The following is an 8,715-nucleotide window of genomic DNA, read 5'->3' on the forward strand; positions in this document are numbered from 1 at the left end:
CCCCCCGCTTCCTGTTTCCCGCCGGCGCTCCCGGCCCCGGCCCCGCGGGGTCCCGGCGGCCCGCCCACACCTGTCCGGCCTCCGGGCGGGGCAGGGAGCGACCACGCACGCTCAGCCCCCCGCCCGCGCCGGGACACACCTTCCCCGGGGCACGCGGCGCCGGCTGCCCAGACGCGCAGCCCGCACGGCGGCCACACCGGCCCCCGGCCCGCCCGCACGCGGCGCACCCCGGCACGCGCGTCCCGCCGGCACTCGGCGTACTCACACGGAGCTCCCACAGCACCGGGGTCCCGCACGACCACGCACACAGCGCACGGGCTCTGTGCAGAGCCACACACCCAATCGCAGTCCTGTCTGCACCGTGACCGTGAAGCGAGGGGCCAGGGCTCCAGTGCTTACAGAACCCCAGAGGCCTCCCCGGTCTAAAGCACTTCCACGGCCCTGCTGGGCTGTGGGGCCGCTGGCACCCTCCGTGTGGGAGCACTGCCTGGGAGCACTCGATCCTGATCCCAGCCGGGCCTCTGGCCTGCTCCTGACCTGGGCGAGTGACCAAGTGCTTGTCCTCTTGGGCCTCGCTGTCCCCAGATAGACTGCCAGCTCTGGCACCTGGCAGCCCCTGCGTGGGCAACAAAGGACAGAGGTCACGGCCACCTTCTCAGAGATCCTACCATCCTACATGAAGTCTCACTGAAGAACACGGGAGCCAGGGGCCCCATGTTTCCCAAAGGGTGTTCCTCCAGAGGAGGGGCTGAATCCAGAAATGCTTGGGAGTAGTTCTGTGGTCAAAATCAAGTAAGTTTGAGAAACGCTGCGTCCATACTCCCCCCTTCCCCCTTGGGAAACTCTCGGTCACTTACCATGATAAGGTCTATACCCATATCTACTGGCACATGCAATACTGTCTCTCTGCGCATTAGAAATTGCCAGGGGTGCCAGCTGGGAGGGGGGAACTAGGAGGAGCCAAATCCTAGCCCTGCCCCTTCGGTGAGGTCATCGTGCTGGGTGGGCCTGAGAGTGGAGACAATAAACCAGTTAAATAAATGACTTTATGTAAAGTGCTTGGCACAGAGTTGGCGCTCAATGACAACAATAGCCAACGGTTTTGAGCGCTTATTATGTATGGAACTTATTATGTACAACTGTTTTCCAGAATATATAGCTCCTTAAATCAACAAACCCATTTGTTGGGGTTTGTGGGACTTCTCCTATTAGCCCCATTTTCCAGATGAGGAAACAGCTAAGATACATGGAGCCTCATGGGCAATATTGTTGGTGCTGAGCTAAGCCTGGAGGGGTGGGGGTCTGCCCTGCCCTGCCCTGTAGGAGCCTCCTGCCACCGGCCAACACAGTCGCCTTCCCAGTCTCTTGGAGCAACGCTGTTTGGTGCCCCGGACTAACCACCTTAGAGTAAACTGCTTGCAGCGGTAGGAATAGGGAATCTTCAACTCTGCCCAGGGGCATTAAAAACTAAAACTCAGGAAGAGGCAAGACAGAGAAGGGCGGTCCAGCAGAAAGAAGAGCCAGTGCAAAGGCCCAGGGGTGGGAAATCTCACCTTATGTTCCCAAAGGGCCCTTCATTCCTCTCGCTTGCTCAAACTTGCACCATTCCAAGCCATCAGTCCCGCTCACCAAAGTCCCCATGACTCAGAACCCTCAGGGGTAGAGATGAGGTGAGTGGGCGGTCCTGCCCAGAAGGCTGGTGAATAATCATCCCACTGGCTTTGCAGAGGGAGCTCTGACCCTGTGCTGGATTCTGAACTCATTACATCTCACGCAAGCCCAGAGGGGAGGCCCGTCAGGTAAGGTTATGGGCAGACCGCCCGGTCCCAACCAGGAAACTGTTGACTTCAACAAGCTCTTGCGAGAATGAGCAGCCTCCGTGTGGACAAGGAAACCAGGTTGAAATCCCTACTCTGCTCCTCGTTTGTTACTGGACTTTGGGGAGCTGGAACCTCCTTTCTTGACTTAATCTCCCCCACCCGTGCAGTGGGGCGGGCCTGAACAAAATGAAACTGCGGCACGGCACAGGCTCTGGAGCCAGACTGCCTGCATTCAAAGCCCTTTCCTGGTGCCTCAGTCTCCTTATCTGTAAAATGGGGAGGATAATGGCACCAATCAGATAGGGCTATTCTGAGGATGAAAGGAGTTAACACACACAGTGCCCTGCGTGTAAGAAGCGTTCAGCATAGCACTGGCTGTTGCAATGTGCAAGGGCTCTGTCTGCTGGGAAGGCCCACGACCCGCAGATCCTGCCGCCCCACCTCCACGTTCATCCTGGCTTCAGTGCCGGCACACTTGGACCCCAAAGGAACCCCTGCCCTAGTCTGTCTGGAATGCTCCTCCCTCCCTTTTTCTCATGACTGGCCCCTCTATGCCCTTGAGTTCTCTGCTCACATGTTCCCTCCTCAGAGAGGTTTCCCTGTCTGCCCTGTGGCAAGACCCTCCCATTATTTCTCTGTCTCTCCCTCCTACTGTTGCCCGTTAGGGCTCTCATGAAAATCTGTCAGTTCTTCAAGGCATCTGTCCACATCCATCCCTAATAGAATGTAAGCCCCTAAGGGCAAATGTGTGTCCACCTCGGCACCCCTGCCCCCGTAGAGCCCCGCTCGGTGCCGGGTACACAGCTAATACAGCAGCAATATGGGGAGAACAAATGAACGAGCAAATGAATAATATGTATTAGGGTCCCGCGCATCTGACACCCTGAGTAAGCTCCCAGAGCTCAGAAATGACAGGACCCCAGTGCCTAGGGCAATAATAACACTCCCACTCCCCAACGCTGTAGAATGCTTCTTGTGTGCTGGACTCATTCTGAGGGCTTTCCACAGATGATCCTCACGACAGACCTGGGAAGTGGTCACTATTACCACCCCATTTCATGGATGAGGAAACTGAGGCTGCAAGCTAAGTAACTTGCCCAAGGGGACCCAGCTGGGAAGTGGGAGATCTGGGAATTTAATGCAGACACAATCTACTTTTGGAGTCAACTTGCTTTTTTTTTCTTTTTTTTTTTTTAATAGGCTTTATTTTTTTTAGAGCAGTTTCAGGTTCACAGTAAAACTGACTGGAAGGTACAGAGATTTCCCATATACCTCCTGCCTCCCCCATTATCACCATCAGCTTGCTCGTCAGCACTGCCCAAAACTGCAGACAGGCAGGCTTCCTGGAGGAGGCAGGGCAGAAGCTGAGCCTGGGAGATTGGAAGAGATTTCTGCACGCAGACCGGGGAACTCGCTTGCTCCTGCAGGAGGGAACCGAGTGTACCTGGGTGCAGCTGGAGCGAGTGGAGTGGAGAGGGCCCAGAGGAAGCCCTGGGGAAGGAAGTCACTGGGTGTTCTAGTTGCCTATTGGTGCATATCAACCCAGCCCAAACACAGCAACATGAAACACAACCACCAGTTTATTTGGCTTTGTGACTCTGCAGCGGGGTAGCTGGTCTCTGTTCACGTGGCATCTGTTGGGACACGTGAAAGGGCAGTGCAGGCTGGGCAGCCGGGGCTCCTCAGGCACCTCTCTCTTTCTGCGGGCTCACTGCATGGTCTGTCTCCAGGGCATGGTGGCATTGGGACAGCCAGCTTCCTTACACAGCAGTTTCAAAGACACACGTCAGAAAGAGAGTCAGGGGAAGCCATCCCACTTTATGACCTAGCCCTGGAAGTCAGCCAGGGTCACTTCTGTCACCCTCCACTGGTCAAAGCAGTCATAAGCTTGCTCAGGTTTTGGGAGAGGGGGGCGGGGACAGGGCATAGACGGCCCCTCTAGATGGAGGAGTGGCAGCGTTCTGCTAGACATTTGGGGGAAATTTATTCCATCACTGCAGATGACTGGGGCTGGATCGAGGTGTCAGCCAGGAAGCCCGTGTACCATAGATTCAGTCTCCGTGTCCTGGGTGGAGGTGACCTTCTGCCTCAAGCCTTCATTTAAAGCTTGGCAAATAGTTTTACTCAGGTATAAAACACAGTAAGGTGCACAGATCTTAAGCGTGAGCTCAGTCGATTTCTACTTATGTGTACACCCGGACGATCACCCCCCCAATCAAGGTACTGAGTGTTCCCCATGCCAAGTCAAGACCCCCTCCAGAGGCAATTACTCTTCTGTCCTCCATCCCCATGGACTGAGTTTCAGCAATTTTGTTCTTCACATGAAGGGACTCATACAGCGCGTGCTCTTTTGTCTCTGGAGTCTTTCATGCACCCTGCGTTAGTGAGATTCTTTCATGCCGGGTACATGTGTTTGTAGATTGTCTGTTCTCAGTCCTGAGTGGTGCTCTTATGTGACCGTACTGTGGGGTGGGCATCTGGGTAGTTCCTGTTGGGGTTCACCACTGCTGTGAACATTCAGGAGCATTCTGATAAACATATCCGGGCGTTTCTGTTGGATTCATCTTCAAGAGTAGGCTGGCCCGGTCACGGGTCACCCGTATTGGGCCTCGGTGATCTGCTGGGCCAACAGCCTTGCCCATGCCAGCCCCATTTTACCCTCCCGCCAGCGCTGGGTGCCTTCCACATCCTCAGCAGCCCATGCTGAGATAAGTTTAATTTTAGCCAACTTCTTGGAGGTGAAGTGGAAACCACTTTTTCGAGTGAGGTCTCCCTCCCGGCCACCGTTTCTAAGACAAATGAAAGGCGATGTGAAGTGAAAGTGAACGCTATGGAACATGGTGTCGTTGCTGGACTTGGCTTTGCTCTGTGTTACGTGTTGCTAACTTTATTGGGGTGATTCTGTATGGTGAGATGAGAAATAATAAACATAAGGCATGTCTGAGCCCTTCCTAGAACGGTTCTCAGTAAGGACAAGCAGCCACCTAGGAGACAGAACTAAAGCAATGACCTCAGAAATGGGGAAGCCGTGGGGACCGAGGCGAGCACGAAATCCACGTCACTGTAGAATTAAAACTAAACAAGGGAAGAAGTTAGGGTGGAAAAAAAAAACCCACAAAATGTAAATGTTATAAACTCCAACAAAGCAAAAATAATCTAAGCAATAATAACAGAGAAGTGGGAAGAAGGGGAGGTGGGAGAAAGCAGAGAGGGAATCCATCTTCAACTTCAAAGAATCCATTCATTCCGATTAAATTGAAATATGCAGGGTTTTTTTATTTTACTCCAAGTGAAAGATAAGATTGTGAAACTAGATACAAATAACCAACCCAACTATGTGCTACTTACAAGAGACACGATTTAAATATAAGGACACAGAAAGGTTGAAAAGGATAGAAAGACATACCACACAGGGCGCCTGGGTGGCTCTGTTGTTTGAGCGTCTGACTCTTGGTTTCGGCTCAGGTCATGATTCCAGGGTCATGAATTCGAGCCCCGCGTCAGGCTCCACGCTCAGCAGAGTCTGCTTGAGTTTCTCTCTCTCCCTCTCCCTCTGCCCTTCCCCCTGCTCATGCTCTCTCTCTCCATCTCATAAATAAATCTTTTAAAAAAAGAAAGACATACCACACAAACGATAACCAATCGAGTCTGCTGCAGCTGTCCCAGAGTAGACTTTAAGATAAGAAGCATTACTAGAAATAAAAGGGACATTTCAATCGGGAAGATATCAATCATCCCAAATGTGTATGCACTGAATGGCAGAGCTTCAAAATACAAGCAAAACTTAATGGAACTGGGGAGCCCGGCTGGCTCAGTTGGTGGATGGAGCATGCGACTCTTGATCTCGGGGTTGTGAGTTCAAGCCCCACGCTGGGTGTAGAGATTACTAAAAAATAAATAAATAAACTTAAGAAGTAAAATTATTTTTTTAAAAAGATGCTCATCATATGTCATTAGGGAATTGTACATTAAAACAATCATGAGATTACACACCAATTAGAATGGCCAAAATCCAAAATACTGACAACACCAAATGCTGACGAGGCTGTGGAACAACAGGAATGCTCATCCGCAGCTGGTGGGAATGCAAGATGGTACAGCCGCTTGGGAAGACAGTTTGGCAATTTCTAACAAAATTAAACATCCTTTTACTATACGATCCAGCTATCACACTCCTTGGTCTTTACCCAGAGGAACTGAAAACTTAAGGTCACACAAAAACCTACACGTGGATATTTGTGGCAACTTTATTCACAACTGCCAAAACTCGGAAGCAACCAAAATGTCCATCAGGTGAATGAATAAATAAACTGTGGCATACCCAGGCAATGGACTATTCTTCATAGCCAAAACGAAACGAGCTATCAAGCCATGAAAAACATGGAAGAACCTCGAATGTATATTACTGAGAGAAGCCAATATGGAAAGACTACATATAGTATGATTCTAACCCTGTGACATTCTGGAAAAAAGCAAAACTATGGAGACGGCAAAAGGATCAGCGGTTTCCAGGGGTGGGAGGGGAGGGATGAATAGATGGAGCACAGAGGATTTTTAGGACAGTGGGACTATTCTGTATGGTACTATAATGGTGGATACATGTCATTTCAAATTCATCCAAGCCCATAAAACGTACAACACCAAGAGTGAACCTAATGTAAACTATGGACTTTGGGCAATAATACGTCAATGTAGTTTCATTGATTGATAAAACAGGCTGTTGATAGTGGGGGGAGCTATGTGTGCAAGGGATATATGGAAACCCTCTGAACTTTCCACTCAGTTTTGCTGTGAACCTAAAACATAAAATCTATGCTCCATCTATAGGACCATCAAAAACATCAACTTCCTAGGAATACAGGTTTCCCCCACTATGCACAAGTGGAGTGTTACTATGAGAACTTTTGTAAGCCGAAATCCTGTAAAGAACAATTACCATTCGTTTCTATGGAAACATGTTTGAGTGCTCCCAGACCCCCCAAAAAATAACCTCTCTTAGGCTTTTCTGATACCTGAGGACACATCTTGCTTACAGATGCACAAAATAAATCTAGATAAAGCACAGATGAGCAGAGTTCCAAGCTCTAGCAGCTGGGTACTGAGCATAGCCCCAGGGAAGGAGCTTGGAGGAGCGACTCTTGCCGCTTGGGGGTGGGGGGGGTGGGGGGTGGGGGTGGGGGGAGGGGGGGTGGGGAGTGGGTGGGGGGGTGGTGAACTGCTTCCCTAATGGCTCCTTGCAAAACCAATGCTGAATGGTGTTTTTGCTTCGGGCCTTTTTTGGTAAAACTGAAAATCTTCAGATTTCTTTTGGCTCATAAAAACAGGTGCTAATGGAAGTCTTCTGTAAAAACGAAGCGGCGAGACATGAACTTTGGAAAAATGGGGATACCCGAAAATCAAACGGTGTGCAAGACCCCTACACTGAAAATACAAAATACGATTGAGCATCAGGGAAATACAAATAGAAACCACAATAAGATTCCATTTCACACCCATGAGGATAACTTAATCAAAGTGACAAACAGTAACAAGTGTTGGCCAGGATGTGGAGAAATGAGAACCCTCTCCCGTTGCTGATAGGAATGCAGGGAAAAAAAGGTGCAGCCACTTTGGAAAAGAGTTTAGCAGGTTTTCAAAAAGTTAAAGATAGAGTTCCCAGATGACCCAGCAATTTTCACCCCTAGGTATAAAATACCCAAGAGAATTGAAAATATCTGTCCACACAAAGACTTACACATGATGTTCATCACAGCATTATTCAGAATACCCCAAACGTGGAAACAACCTAGATGTCCATCAACTGACGCTCCTTGGGAGAGATAGAGTCTTTTTTATTTTTAAGATTTTATTTATTTATTTGACAGAGAGAGACACAGCGAGAGAGGGAACACAAGCAGGGGGAGTGGGAGAGGGAGAAGCAGGCTTCCCGCCAAGCAGGGAGCCTGATGCGGGGCTCGATCCCAGGACCCTGGGACCATGACCTGAGCCAAAGGCAGACACTTAACGACTGGGCCATCCAGGCGCCCCTAGAGAGAAAGAGTCTTAAGAAGACTCCGCGCTGACTGCAGAGCCCAAAACAGGGCTCGATCTCGTGCCCCTGAGATCATGAACTGAGCTGAAACCAAGAGTTGGATGCTTAACCGACTGTGCCACCCAGACACCCCTGTTTGATTTATATGAAATGTCCAGCAGAGGCAAATCCATAGAGACAGAAGGTAACTAGCGGTTGTCAAATGCTGGGGGGGTGGGGACAATAAGGAATGACTACTGCCGGGTATGGAGTTTCTTTGGGGAGTGATAATAATAACCAGGAATTAGATAGCGGTACTGATTTTACAACTTTATAAATATACTAAAAAGCCACTAAATTGTGCACTTCAAACTAGCAAATATCATGGTATGTGAATTATATCTCAACTTCCAATTTTTAGTAACATTTTTGTGTCGAGTTACAATAAGATCTAAACAAATTGAAATTAAGTAAGACCTAAATAAATTGAGGGATGTATCATGCTTATGGACTAGAAGACTCAATATTGTAAACATATCAGTTCTTCTCCAATTACAGATTCAGTGGAATCTCAATCAAAATCCAGAAGGTTTTCCCCTGAAATTAACAAGCTGATTCTCAAACTTACATGGAGATGCAAAGAAAAAGCCATTTATATAAAATACAAAAATAAAGAATAAAACTAGAGGGCGCCTGGGTGGCTCAGTCGGTTAAGCGACTGCCTTCGGCTCAGGTCATGATCCTGGAGTCCCGGGATCGAGTCCCACATCGGGCTCCCTGCTCTGCGGGGAGCCTGCTTCTCCCTCTCCCCCTCCCCCTGCTTGTGTTCCCTCTCTCGCTGTGTCTCTCTCTGTCAAATAAATAAATAAAATCTTTAAAAAAAAA

This window comes from Leptonychotes weddellii, chromosome 5 (assembly GCF_054177405.1).
Source record: "Leptonychotes weddellii isolate Sample4059 chromosome 5, ASM5417740v2, whole genome shotgun sequence".
NCBI classification, from domain to species: domain Eukaryota; kingdom Metazoa; phylum Chordata; class Mammalia; order Carnivora; family Phocidae; genus Leptonychotes; species Leptonychotes weddellii.